A 15,946-nucleotide genomic window follows, 5' to 3' on the forward strand; every position below is an offset into this window, starting at 1 on the left:
TCTTTTTCCAGTTAATATCTCTCTAATCTATTACATACTTTAACTGCTGAGTCTCTGTAGTTGTTTGAAATGTTATATAAATTAATCATGTTATTATTAATTCTATTTTGTAGAGAGAATGTTATAAAAATCAAGGTATTTAAAATTAATTTCTCTTAAAATTATACTAGAATTTGTCACTTGCACTCTTTGCATTTTGATTAACCTTCTACAAGTAACTCAGAGACTTAAGTTTTTGAGGATTTACAGGATTCAAAATTACTTTACAACCTATTAATTAGAGTATAAATTAGTATTATCATTACTGATAGCTTAAAATATATATATGACATCTGACCCATTAATTTAATCTTTAGATAGTGATTTTCAGAAAAAAAGTGCACACAAAAATATTTACCTATAAGAATGTTCAGTACAGTACTGTTAAAAATAGGAAAATTTTAAGGAAAAGTTCAACCAAAAAGAGAAGGTTTAAATAAATTATGACCCAAGGGATTATTTTTCAATGATAAAAGGTAAAACTATACTAATGAACTTGGATATATGAAAACGTATTTTATATTTAATATTTTGTAATAATTCTAAAAAAGTAGTTTTTGAAACACTATAAATATTATGAACTGGCTTAATATAAAATGTGAATATATCAACATTGGAATGTTTACTAATGTAAAGAGGAATAATTTCTAGAAGATATGTCTCTTTTTAATTATCTACTTTTTCTATAATAATTATAATTTGTTCACCATGGAATTATGCCATATCTATATTTAAATTGTACAAGTTTACTATAACTAGCTTATTCTTCAGAGATGATGGTTTTCACATGCCTATCACAGTGAAGCATCTTACCAGTGTTGACTTGCTAAATCTATCAGCCCTGATACCCCCTTTATCATTGGAATGCTAGTTATATGAAGTAACATATCCTGAGGTCTGTAGAGTTTGATGCAATTATCCAGAAAAAGAATAAAAGAAGTGTTGGGTCAGTGAGGTGGTAAGGAAGATGATTCTTTGAGCAGTTAGAAGCATACAACTGTAGCACATTAAACAAGGCAAGAAGCAGCGAAATATTTATAAAGGGCTCGATTATACAGGACTACAGAAACTAACTGAATAAATTCAGATTTCATCCAAAAAGGAAACCAAAACTTCTAAAAGATTGTCAGCAAGGAAACAAAACCAAGCTGCATTAATTCACTTCTCTGTAGTGAACAAATCTGGAAATCAAGACATATACAGTAGGAGTCATGTCTTGTACAAGAAGAAGATATTAGGTCAGAGAAAAAATTAAAAATAAATAAATATAAAAATACTAGGTTAGAGAAATTGGAAGCCATGGTGATTTAAATGCATAACTGAATTTTCAGATATATATAGAAAGAATAAACATAATGATAGACATCTTTTTTAGTATTTCGATAATATTTTGAAGTTTATGTATTCAAAAAATTATGGTTCAATTAAGTGTCAATAAAAAACAGCATTCATTATCAGAATCCTTGAGTTCATAATTTTTTGTTAGGGTTGAGTTCATAATTTTGTGTTAGGGTTGAAGACAGATTTTACTTTATAATTCATTGATTAAGAATTTACTAATAAATAGGCCTAAGGACACAGAAGCAGTAATCTAGTAAATTCAAAGCTTCATGATATTTTATTAAATAATGAGTTGCACATTTTAATTCATTAGGTCTATTGGTATGTGAGATTGTACATTTAATGCAGACAATTTCTGCTGCATAATGAAGGTGTTTGTATTCATTTACCTTTCGTACTTCAAAAGGTAGATTGATGAGATTTTTCAATGTGATTATCATTTAATTTTTCTTCCACATCTGTGAAAATAAAAATTGAATTTCCTACAGAACTTTAAAATAGAATTCTGGGTCACATTCTTTTCAGAGTTTTGCTTAGATAATGACATAGGATAAATGTCTAAGGCATAAATGTTTGTATAAATTAGACTTCAATGTGTTATTCTATCAAATGGTACACTAGACAATTTTTTCAGCAGACTACTGGAATGTTGGATAAAAATATGTATGAATGGTGTGGCAGGCTGATTGTAAAGGTAGATGCCATTATCCCAACTCCTGATGTTCGTGTTGTTGTGTGATCATCTCCTTTTAAGGTGTGTACTTTCTGTGATGTGCTTCTAACCAATAGAATGCAGCAGAGGTATCTGATTATGCATACATGGTTATTGATGGCATCTTGCTAGAGTGTCTTCCTTTCCTTTTGTGGCTTTAAGGAAACAAATGGCCATGTTGCATGATTGCTGATGTCAAGAAAATTTGGACAGCTTCTAGAAGCTGAAAGTAGCCTTCTGTTGAAAGCCAGCAAAAACCAAACAGTAACAACAACAAAAAAACCAACCAAACAAAAAAAAAAAACAAAACAAAACCAAAAACAGAAAACAAGCAAAAAACCAAGAAACCTTCAACACCCACAAAGAAATGAATTCTGCCAATCACCTGAGTGAACTTAGTAGCAAATCTTACCATGGTGAACCTCAGCTAAGACTTCAGCCCTAGCCAACACTCAGCTAGGTGGTACTCAGATTTCAAGCCACAGAAACAGTGAGACAATAAATACCTGCTGTTTTAAGCAGGTACGTTTGGAGCAATGCTTTTGTACGGCAATAGAAACTAATAGGGATGGTTTGTGAGTATACTCAAGGGCAAATAAATGATCAGAATTCATCCTCCAACACAGTGACTCCAACTTAATAAGGTTCCTTTGGGCTGCCAGTCTGGAGAATGTTAACAGATAAAACAAAGTTATTTTATATATGCTCGTTACATTTTCAGTTGTAATGAGCACTCCAAATAGCAGGTTTGATTTAGATTGAGGTGATCCTTCCAGAAACAACTCTTTTTATTTAGCATTCTCTGGAATGAGTGGCAGTAGAAATATATTTTCTTAAAGATCATTAACAAATTATTTAGATCCTATTGACAGAAACAATAGTTCTTCAAAAATGTTGGCAAATTTGTCTTTTACTACAACTATGTAAAGACAAAAATGATGTAATCAAAGTTAGAATACTTGAAGACTTATGAGAATACTTTTTATTTGGTAACATTTCAGCTTGCACTGAGAAGAAAGGTAAATTTAGAGTATAGAAGCACTGGGAGATTATCTGCCACGTGTTATTTGAGGCTTGATAATGTTTGTGTACCCCAAATATCTTCCTTCTTCCCTTGATTTTCTTTTCTCTTAAGTTAATAAAAACGTAGATAATCAGTATGTTACCGACACTTCTTGAGATCAGTATCCACTCCATCTCTTAATTCCACTGAAATTGAGCCTTTTATCTGATCATTAATATCTAAAAGTGACGATGAACATAGAACTGGTGTCATTACATAGTCAGACCAGGGAGCCAGTCTGTTCTGTAAGTTCCACCCCTCCTCGCATTGGCTTTCTACCTTTTAAGAATGTTTCCGGAATGGGCGCGGTGGCTCAGGCCCGTAATCCCAGCACTTTGGGAGGCCAAGGTGGGTGGATTACCTGAGCTCAGGAGTTTGAGACCAGCCTGGGCAACACGGTGAAACCCCGTCTCTACTAAAATACAAAAAGTTGGCTGGGCGTGGCAGCGTGCGCTTGTAATCCCAGCTACTCGGGAGCCTGTGGCGGGAGAATGGAGTGAACCCGGGAGGCGGAGCTTGCAGTGAGCCCAGATCGCGCCACTGCACTCCAGCCTGGGCGACAGAGCGAGACTCCGTCTCAAAAAAAAACAGAAAAGAAAAAAGAAACAGAATGTTTTCTTACTTATGTGTTTTCTGACAATGAAAACGAACATTGTATTTTGAAAAATACTAAAAAGGTCATTAACAAGTAAAGAAAAACAAGTTCTCTATTACTAAATTTTGGTTATCAAATCAAAGACTTGGGTAGGTAAATCAAGATAGTAAACCACTACTGTTTACAAAATCTTCTCAAGGACAAGAAAAATATTAATACCTATTATGCATCTGAAAACAAATTTAGATCTCTGTAGCCTTGTATGTAGTGTGTAATTGCAGATCCAGTTACTAATCCTAAAATACGGTTTCTTTATAATTTTAAAGTAAATTTTTATGTAACATTATAATATATCCTGAACATTTCCATATCTTTGAATTAACACATTAAATTTACATATAAAATGTTTTCCAGATATTGTTTGTATAAAATGTATTTAAATGTTTGTTTTTGTCTCAGAAATTTATTTTATCTTTTTAAAATATCTAATCTTTTTATAATTTATAATGATGAATATACATACAAGCACAAAGTATCGAAATTATATAATATGAGTAACTTTGTGGGAAAATGCACACATACATGTTTTGTTAATTTTGACCATTTTATATATTTTAAAAAGTGATAATAATGAATGTACACAAAACTGTAAAGTATATTGCCAAATTTTCATGGCCTAAAGTTTTTTTTTCTTTTCTGATCATATATATATAAATTCCTAGTCAGTTTGTGTTCTATTTAATTTATCATAAAAATATAAAGAATTATTTTCCTTTAATAACGAATTCTTACTTTATGACAGAATTGATTCATATTGAAACATTATTTTTAAGCTATCTTCTTTTGATATATATGAATTTTGTATATTCAGTGACAAATCGTTCTGGTTTTCCTGGGATTGAGGAGATTCCGTTTTAAAATTAGAACAGTCTTGGGCAAAACGACAGAATTGATCAACTGATTTCTATATGATTTTTTTTCTCAGTGTTTTGTGGCAGAAACTTCTCCCTATTCTCTAACTTTCAGTTTCCTCTTTTTCTTGGACATATACCTGGCTTGTATTTTCTAGCACCTTATACAGTTAAATGAAGCCATGTATGTATAATAAGTGAAAGTAATGTGTCCTCATCCAGGCCTTATGCATTGAAATAGCTCACACATGTTCCTTCAGGTCCTGCTTCCCTTTTGACTGACCAGGATGAAGAAAGCCACAGTAACTGTAGAAGTCACATGTTGGGTGGCATCTTGGGCAGCCTAGATTCCTGAATGACTGTGTGGAGCTTCCCTTCTGACAAGGAACACAACTTTGGAGTGTTGTGCAAAAATAAACTTCTATTTTATTTGAACTAGTATGAATTCTGAATTGATTTGTAATAGTTACTAGACTTAAAATGCCCAATACATTGTTTCAATATTTAACAATGTTTGCTTAGTTACAAAGGTCATCACTAAACTGCTTATGAGATTTATGTATGTGGAGGAATGATCTGAGATTGTCATAGCTATTTTTGGAATTACATATTTTATTGAATAAAACAAATTAAAAATATTAGGTAAAATTGGGGGAAAAAAAAAGCTAGTGAGATAATTGGAATGAGTCCAGATTGCCAAGGTTAAAAGAAGTTTTATTTTATGTGAGAGAGATTAAAAAATCACAATGGAACTTTTGTTAGTAGTAATGATGTTGAGAGTAATTTAACAGACTGAAATTATTGGCATCTCAGTTTTATATATTTAATATATTTATTTTTAGGATTATCCTTCACAATTCTAACTGGATCTTTTATAACTTGACTGTAAAATTAGATTTAAATTTAGTCATTCAAAACTCAAAAACAGTACCTTATTCATTTCTAAAAGTAAAATTGATAAAAAGTAAAATGTGTTCTCAAAGCCTCCTGCTGAATGTCACAGACATACTATAGCCATGTAAATTTAAAATTCAGAAAAAAAAGTTCAGTGAACAAAGGAGTATCTAAAATGAATCAGAAAGTTTGTTTTGTCATTACGTGAGGAGAATAACGGGAAATTCATGGGTTAAAAATTAATAAAGATTATGCCGGTATACTTAACTTACGCTAGATAAAATGAAGGTATTTGTTGGGGGAATTGGCTATATTAATCTTTCAGCTTCAATTTTAATTAAATAAAAGATGTGAAATAATACAACTGTCCAAAATTAAATACAGTTGGCTGTGCTTCCAAATAATAATCAATGTTTGAACTTATTTATTAAACTTTAGGTTTAAAGTTATTATTATAAATGCAGTATTTTCCTGCTGGAAATCAGTTTAGTTTTTTTCTCCCAGCTTTATTAAGGTATAATTGACAAATGAAAATTGTATATATTTACAATGTACAAAATGATGTTTGAAAATATGTATATATTGTGAAAAGGTAATGTATACATTGTGAAAAGGTAACATATACATCACATCACATAATTACCTATTTTTTGTTTTTGAAAACACATTTAAGATCTACTGTTTTAGCAAATTCCCCATATAAGTTACAGTATTATTAACTAAATTAACCAGGCTGTATATTAGATCTCCAGAACTTATCCATTCTGCATAGCAGAAATATTAAACCTTTTATACCTCTGTACACACATACACACACACATACACACACACACTTTTTTTTATTCGATCATTCATTGACAAACACATATGTGGTTTTCATGTCTTGACTACTGTGAATAATGCTGAAACAGAAACTAATAAAAATGGGAGTGCAGCTATAAATTTGACATATTGACTTTATTTATTTTAGAAATATATCCACCAGTGGGATTGCTGTAGCACGTGGGATCGCTGTAGCATGTAGTAGTTCTATTTTTAATTCTTTTGAGGGACGTCCATACTGTTTCCATTCCCACCAACAGTGTACAAAGGTTTCTTTTAATCCACGTCCTTGTCTACATTTGTTATCATTTTTCTTTTTGATATTAACTATTCTAACAGGTGTGTGGTAATATCTAGTTGTGATTTCGATTTACATTTCCATGACTATTAGTGATGTTTAGTATTTTTCATATACCAGCTGGCATTTCTGTACCTTCTTTGGAGAAATGTCTATTCAGACTACTTGCCCATTTTTAAATTGGGTTATTTGCTTTCTTACTATTGAATTGTGTGGTTTCCTTACATATTTTAAATATCAACCCCTCATTAGATGTATGGTATGCAAATGCTTTCTTTCATTCCATATGTTGTCTCTTCACTCTGTTGATTGATTCTATCGCTGTGCAGAAGCTTTTTAGTTTGATGCAGTCCCATTTGTCTATTTTACCTTCTGTAGTCTGTGCTTTTGGGGTCTTATCCAAAATTTATTGCCCAGCTATTGGCAAGAGGGTTTTCCACAACACTTTTTTTTTCTAGTAGTTTTACAATTTCAAGTTTTACATTTAAGTCTTTAATCCATTTTGAGTTGATTTTTGTATATGGTGTGAAATAAGTGTCCAATTTTATTCTTCTACATATGGATATCCATTTTTCTCAATACCATTTATTAAAGACACTACCCTTTTTTCACTATGTCTTCTTGGCATCTTTGTCAAAGATCAATTAACTCCAAATGCATGGATTTATTACTAGTCTCTCTGTTCTGTTACACTGGTTCACATGTCTGTTTTTATGCCAGTATCATGCTGTTTTGATTACTATAGGTTTGTAGTATATTTTGAAACCAGGCAGTGGGATGATCACGCCTTTGTTCTTCTTGCTCCAGATTGCTTTGGCTATTTGGCATGTTTTGTAATTCCATGGGAATTTTAGAATTTTTTTCTACTTCTATGAAAAATGCTATCAGTATTTTGATAGGTATTTCATTGAATCTATAGATAGCTTTAGTAGAATAGAAATTTTCACAATATTACTTCTTCCAATATATGAACACAAAATATCTTTTCATTTATTTGTTTCTTATTCAATTTCTTTTATTGATGTTTAATTAATTTTAACAGTGGTTCAATTATTTAATTAACTTGATATTTCAATACTATATTTTCAATGGTTTTACATTTCTAATGTCATTAATGTGATGACCTATTTATAATTGAGAAAGAGATATAGATTCAACTTCTTTTAACTTTTTAATACCCTCAGAAAGTAGAGCATTTGCTCTCTATAGGTCTGAATTTTAGCATGCCAGGGTTCCATGGTTTCAGAACGCATCTTTACTTTTATTTTTTATATTTCTTATTCCTAGTGTGTTGCCCCTTTTTCCAAGATGGTTCATCATCAAAACTTCATTCCAATGCCTCTGGAAAATCTAGGGAAATATTATTAAAAAATCAAATCAGAAAATTCCTACAACTTTTATACTTGGTATGTAAGAACTTTAATACTTAACACTTCTAACCATAAATTAGCAACACTAATAAAATACAAAGCAAAACAAAACATACTGCTAGAGTTAGTGATGTTGGGGGAGAACCACTGGCAGTAAAAGTCAAAGAAATTAATACCCGTGAATAATAGCTGAGTTAGAAAATAAAAGTTTTAGAAAAAGATTTGCTTTGAATTCTCAATGAGGTACAATGTGATATTGCTCTTACAAAATAGAAGTCTAACATAAGAAGGAAGCAAGCAGGAATGCAACGACATAAATCTGAGAAGCAGATTGCAAAAGAAAATAACTTGCTTAATTAAAAATACAATACAGAGAAATTAAAAATGCAAGAATGACTATACTTCCCACTGACAACCATAAAATCTTAAAAGGAAACTGAAGAAATGGAAATAGAAATTTTAGAAGGTAATCTTTATTAATTCCCTCAGAATTATTGCAGTAAAAGACAAATAGAAAAAGGGAAACTAATCAAAACCAAGGATTACTGAGAAGAGGACCTAACTACAAATAAAATTGTCCAATAAATACACAAAACAAACAGATAACACAAAATAAATCAAAGCTAAGACAAAACAATAATATCTCTATGCTAAAGATGACTTGAAGTTCTAAGGCAAATGCATTCATCTTATTTCTGGCAAAATTAGTGCAGAACTAATGGAGCCTGGCAAGATGCTTGAATTCTGAAGATTTGAGAAATAATCCCCCATAATCACTCAAGCAGGTAAAGAGATTTAACAAACAAACAAAAGTAACAGAAGTAGAATTAATTTCCTTTTTTCTGGTAAATAGTATATTCCAGCCAGCAGTATTTACAAAAGCTTCTTTTAATAGTTATAAACAAGAGACAGATACCCTTATGTCAGTATGTAGCTACTGTTTCTACTATATCTCTGAACGTTCTACAAACTCTCTCAGTATGGCAATACTGGCCTTCTTGCAATGAACATGGCAAGTTTAAACATGTCAGGAGTCTTACTGCATCATGATCTTTGTATTATTTTCTTTAACTGTATCATTCTTTCTACAAACAGACACATTGCTCATTCATAGCAACCATTTAGATCTCAGCTCAAATATCACCTTTTGAAGACTTTCATGAACATCCATCAAAAGAGCATCACCTGTTACTCACTCATTTCTTTGTTTTATTTTTCTTCTTAGGACTTGTCAATAACTAATAGCTTATTAATATTTATTTTCTATTTTTCATAGAAGACAAATTTTGAATGTTCACAGTTATATCACCAGTTTACATAGTACTTGGGAAATAGTAAGACTCAATTAATCTTTGCTAAATAAATAAATGAACAGGAAATATATGGATGGGGAATCCACCAAATGAATGTGAATACAGACTGACTCAGACTTCCATTTTACATAAAAAGTAAACAGATGGCCTGAAATTAAGACAGCATTCAGAATTGATACTGCTAAAGACCCTCATGATAAAAGTAAGTAAATTTGAGAATAAAATAAAGATTTATCAAATAAACCACTGACTTAGCATTGGGATATGAATCATTAAAGGCTACAATTAAGTGAATATAGGAACATTAGAAGTTAAAAACTCTTCAACGAATTTTCTTTTTTTTTTTTTTTTTTTTGATCTTTGAACTTTTTATTGGCCTCCTGCTCCCCAAAGAGAACCTGCTTCTGCTGGCTTAATGTCTCAGAACTTTGGTGTCCTTGGTTTCAGACACCACTTTACAATCCACCATCCAGCGGGTGGCAGTCTTTCGGATGGTTTGTATGGAGTTAGTTGCTGCTGTCCAGGGCATCATCAAGGTTAAAATCCTCGCCGTCTTCCAGCAGGCGGCGGTAGGTGGCGATCTCAGCCCCCAAATTGACCTCGATGTTCAGCAGGGCCTCTTACTCCTGGGCCTGGCGCTACCCCTCTGCGCGGGTCTGTGCCAGCCAGCTCCGACTCCAGGTGCAGCAGGATCCTGTTGAGCTGCTCCTTCTGCAGGGCTTAGCGGGCCTCCACCTCCCTCGGGCTGTTCTCCCAGTTGGCCTTCGTATTTCTCATCAAGTCCAGGTCGATCTCCAAGGACTGGACTGTATGTGTCAGTTCCATGAGCGTCACTTCGGCAGCTCCAACCTCAGCGGACTGCATGGTGACCACTGTGGTGCTCTCCTCAATCTGCTGAGACCAGTACTTTTCTAGATCCTGTCGGTTCTTCTGAGCCAGCTCATCGTTACTGGGCCCGGATGTCTGCCATGATCTTAGCGAGATCCTGAGATTTGGGGCCATCTACCTCCACTGTTAACCCAGAGCTGCAATCTGGACTTGCAGGTCTTTTACTTCCTCTTCATGGTTCTTCTTCATGAAGAGCAGCTCCTCCTTGAAAGCCTCGATCTGTGTCTTCAGCTGCAGCCAAGTGACATTGGTGTCATCAATGATCTTGTGGAGCCCATGGATTTCTCTCTCCACAGACCGGCGCATGACTGTCTCTGTCTCATACTTGACTCTAAAGTCATCAGCAGCAAGACCAGCATTGTCAACCTGCAGAACAATGTGGGCATTGTCCATAGTATTTGTGAAGATCTGAGCCCTCAGGTCCTGAATGGTAATGGCCCCAGTCTCTGACTTAGGGTCTCTTCTTCTCCAGGTGCACCCCAAGTTTGCTCTCCACCCTCCGGTTCTTGGTCTCGAGGCTCCTCGCTCTGTCCAGATAGGAGGCCAGGCGGTCGTTCAGGATTTGCATGGTCTCCGCTTTCTGGAAGCCTCCCTTTCCTGCCAGATCCCCCCGGCCATCCTCGTGGCCAGGCCCCCGGGTCCCAAGCCACCCTAGAAACTGGTGGAGCGGGACACGGAGATCTGGGAACCAGTGGCCCCAGCACCTGCATAGATGCTGAGCGCCTTAGCTGGGTGCCTGGACAGAACCCAGGGATGGGTAGTTGGTGAAAGTGGAGCGAGTGGTGAAGCTCATGTTGCCCAGGGAGGAGAGTGACGGACCCAGACTTTGCTGATGACCAAATTTCCTGTCTCTTTTTAGTATGCGAGTTTTGTTGTTGTTTAGTGAATGGATGTTGAATTACATCAAATTGTTTTTTTGCATTTAAGTTGGTTATATAATTTTTCATCCTCACATTGTGCATTAAATGTCTTTGTTTTCTGTTTTTAAACTGTTTTAGTTACCTTGTAAAGCTGGACATGCGATTCAGTAATCACATTATTAAGTGTATTCTGTATTCTGTAAAAATGATTGTCTATGTGCCCCTGGTGATGTGCACAGTAATGTTCACTAACGTTTGTACATAATCACGTCTCTGCAAAATTGTGGAAAACAGTTTGCACATTTATCAACCGTGAAATGGAAAAACACAATTTTGTTATTGTTACACAATGAAACACTAAATCTGTATGAACTACAGTTACATGTGTAGAAGTGGAGAAATGCAAACATATTATTAAGCACATCTAGCTAATTGCTGAATAACACATATACTATGATTTATCTTTATAATTTTTAAAGTTAGTGATGCTAAGCAAGTAGGTAGCAAAATTATAAAGAGTTGTAATAAGATTATAAAAATATTTGCAATAACATTTAACTTTGGGAAGGGAAAGGAGGTAATACTCGAAGGGCAGGGCAGAGAGGGCTGAAGGCATGTACTGGTGATCTTCTAATTCTTAAGCTGGATATAAGAGTGATAATTTTATTGTCTTTGAACCATTCTTATACATTTATACACTTTTAAAAATTAAAGATATATATCACAATTAAATACTTTAAAGAATAAATGTATAAATATATAGTTGACCACACTAAAGCAAAATTTTATTTCCATTAGGAAAGAAAAAATGCAGGTACTGTAGAAAACTAACATTTTAAAAATATATAGATACATTTTTTTGCAGGAATAATCCATTCTAACTTTTTCTTTGACATTTTATTATGGGGCTATTATATATCATTTATTTATTACTTGCTTTTGCCAGTCTCCTTCAACACAGTACACCCAGCCCACAGTATATTGCCTGCTAAATAGTATTTGCTCAATAAATATTTGTACATTAATGAATGGGATAATGCATGAAAAATGGTGAAGTGCAGGTGGAAAATGGAGAACTTACATAATATCTTCAATTTATCCTTACTTTGAGCCTCACACAACATTATTTAGGAATATTTAATATTTTCTAACCAAGGACATATGTGATACAAGCAAACTGCATTGCATCCTGTAGTCACAAAATGAGCAACACCAACAAAAATCAAAAATATTTTGGGAATAAAGTGAAAGAATAAGCTTACTTATTTGGCTGACTCTTTGCAGATGCATTTCATAGTTCTCTTTGAATTATAGCCCAATTTAAAGGAGACATTAGCTTTCTGCAATGTCTGCAAAATTGTCTTTCTGCCATAAAACATTAAAACATCCCACATTTTCCTGGGGGAAATATTATTTCTCAATTTGTTATTGCAATAACAGAGACCATAGCTATGAGTGATAATCTCAGAATGGGGAATAAAATTACTGATACTTTTTAAAAATTTCCTGTGATGATAAATGCCTTGCCAGTAGAGTGGTTTTATCCCCTTTCAACAGAAGCATCAACTCGTTGCACTGCTTATCTTTGTCAGAAATATTCAAATGGCATCTGCACACATACTATACTTTGAGTTTGGAATCTCAGTGAAAAACATAGCTTTATTTAGTTCTGGCAATGGTTAAACAGCTATGATACAATTTCAGAAAGGTTATTCCATAATGCATTCTTTAGTTTTGTATTAGGGGTTCTTCACTCTCTCTAAATCTGTAAAGAAGAAACCACAGCTTAAGTATACTTTTCAACCTTCCTCTCTGCCTTACAGAGATGAATTACTATAATGAATTAAAGTACTGTGGAATTGAACTGCCATGAATTTGAAAGCTGCTGGCAACTGCCACATTAACATCAATATTAGCAGAAATGAAAAGGCAGATATAAATAAACCTGGACACATTATGCTAATTACATATTTTCTAAATATACCAAAGCATTAGTGTCATGTTACTTTTATATATCACAAGGCACTTATCCCATCTTCAAGAAGGCTTGCTGACTTATATAATGTAGATGAGAGATATGACTATAGATTCTAGTATTAAGTATTGATTGCTAACCTAGGCTAGCCTACATGAGGAGGTAGAAAATGAATATCTAGTGAACTGGTAGTGAACATGCTCCTCTCCCTCTGGTCATTCCCTTGTTTGAGTTTATGCAATATGTAGGTTGGTGCAAAAGTAATTGCGGTGTTTGCCATTAAAAGTAATTGCAAAAACTGCAATTACTTTTGCACCAATCTAATAAATTTTCAAATATTTATTTAGAGGGCAGTCAGGGAGAACATGGTGGTGTCTCTTTCTAAGCAACTCCATCAAATAGATCTGACTCTTTGTAGGGAAGACTTTAAATAAAGGCTGAGAGAAGTATTTTAATAAAAAGCATTCTAAGACTCCAGGAACCCAAAGGAATGTTTCAGAGTCTAACAGAAGAATAAAGAACATTCAGTAACAACTCAGCATTTTGAGGCTTTTCTAATTCTTGATCTGCCTAACCCAATGGTTCTACCCATAGCCTTGCAGACATCTCACAATGAAAATAAAGCTAGAGGACAAGAGCATACTTGAGCCCCTGAGCTTATAGGAAACCAATATGGGCCTCCCACCAAAAAATAGCTAAAGAGGAAGAAGTAATATATGTCTAATTGGAACTGAGGTCTCACATAAATGCAGACCAAAGTTACTGGTAAACTTGGGCTGCTGTGGCATGAGGGAATTTGTGTTGCACTTACATTATTATGTATAACCATATTCATATTCAAATGCTATTAAACCAGGCTACAGTAATTAAAAGTTTATAATAATTGGTTATATTTGAATTTTGCTACAGTTTAAATATATATTTTTTATCTGAAAATGATGCAAATTCATGCCACACGTTAAACATTGGAGATTTGTAGACTTTAAGCAAATTTTCTTCATCATACTTAAGGATTTTCTTTACACTTTTGGAGGATTCAAGACTATTTCAAACATACAGAAAAGGATATAAAATAATATAAAAACACCTTTGTACCCACAGCTAAAATTTTTCAAATATTTATATATTAACTTCAGATCTATTTTGTAAAACAATAAAAATACAGGGATTCCATTAAAATATATGGAACCTTTTTCTCCATCCTTTCTCCCCAGAGTTAACTATCATTTTAAAGTAAGTAAACTTCCTTGTGGTCTTTTTATGTTATCCATATTCCTATATTTCTGTAAATAATATACAGCATTGGGACACTTGCTTTAAAATGTTGCCTAGGTGATAGATACCTTGGTCTTTCTGCTTTTATTTGGAAAAGGGCATTTTCTATTCATAGAAAAGGATTGAGCTCATCCAGCAGCTGGAAGTCCTGAAGACTTGATACCCCTAGAGCAACCCTAAACAAATGGGAAGTGGGTGTTGGTAGAAAACACAAGATTTAGTCACTCTTTAGATTTTGAGTCATATTCCACAACAGTTCTGTAGGTACCCAGAGCAAGTGAGCGAGAGTTGGCTACAGCAGTAACACATACACTTAACATACCTCATATTGGTTTTCTTCCCTTTTATTCTTTCTTACATCCCCACTCTTTCTTCTTTCTGTGTGTGTCTTTCAAGCAAACTACTTGCCCCTCAATTTTTGTTTGATGATTTACCTTTGGGGTACCCCCACTCTGAAACATGCGGTCTAACAAGCCCTTTATGCATTTATTTCCTTGATTTTTTCTAGTACTTGTTTCGTCCCAGGGTGAACAAAAGTTCTCTGAGAAGTAATTTGGAGGAAAGACACTATATTCCAGTGAACAAAAAAAAGAAGAGGGCTCGCGTTTTACACCGAAAGTTCCTGCCTAAGTTTCCAATCAACTTCATTTACGGAAAAGAATTGAAACTCACTTAATACTAATTGTTCAGCACAGCTGAGTTCTAATCGGTTGGCTTCCATGGCTCAAACCAAAAGTCTTTGTCAGATTTTTCTTTCAAATGACCCATGTGGATGGGGGAGTTCTGGGCTCAGTTTATCTCGGCACCAACAAAACAGGAACTGATTTGTCTTGATTGTAGAAATGGAGGTCCTGTGATACTTTTACAACGTCCTTCTGAGAACACAAAGTATGTGACCACTTCCTCACTCAGACATGGCCACCTAGGTCTGCTTTAACTTTGAGCACCTTAGTTAGCCAAGAGAAGTCCATTTTGTCTGTTGGCCAGATGGCACACTTTAACACAAAGACACAAAAATAGCAATCGCACTGACTCATTTGATATTCTGGGATGAGGGATGTTAATTTACGTCTCTATGCTTGGTCTGATCTCACATATACTCTCTGTCGCCTTCCTCCATGACGTGTACTTTATCAGACGTGGCATGCTCTCACCCCCATGCCTTTGCCCATGCTGTTGCTGTTACCTCTTGCCTGGAATGATCTTTACCACTATCACTGCAGTCCTACTCCTCTTTCAAGATTCTGTTCAAAAGTTAACCCCTGAGACTCTCCTCAATAACCTACTCTCAAATCTGAATTATAATCTCTTCAAAATTTCCATAATACTTTTTCAACTATTAGGACTGACCAGAATGTTTGGTTTGAAATACTACCACTTGATTACATATCTATGCTTAGTTTATCAATTAATTGATAGCATAAGCTGTGCTTTGGTGATACTTGTCTGTATAATTATTGTCTATGTTATATAAATGTTCGTATAATAAACCAATAATAATCAAATAAAATTAAATCTAGTTTTAAAGTTTGTAAATTTCGTAAACTAGAATTAACTAAGTAGACTTGATAGATAAATTGTGATCAGACT

At 34.0% G+C, this 15,946-nt stretch overlaps 1 pseudogene; it reads right to left on the reverse strand.

The window, feature by feature from the left end:
• Positions 1-9,425: 9,425 nt before the first annotated feature.
• LOC100995037 (keratin, type I cytoskeletal 18-like) lies at positions 9,426-11,260 on the reverse strand (annotated as a pseudogene).
• Positions 11,261-15,946: the final 4,686 nt, after the last annotated feature.

This window comes from Pan paniscus, chromosome 11 (assembly GCF_029289425.2).
Source record: "Pan paniscus chromosome 11, NHGRI_mPanPan1-v2.0_pri, whole genome shotgun sequence".
In the NCBI taxonomy this organism is placed as follows: domain Eukaryota; kingdom Metazoa; phylum Chordata; class Mammalia; order Primates; family Hominidae; genus Pan; species Pan paniscus.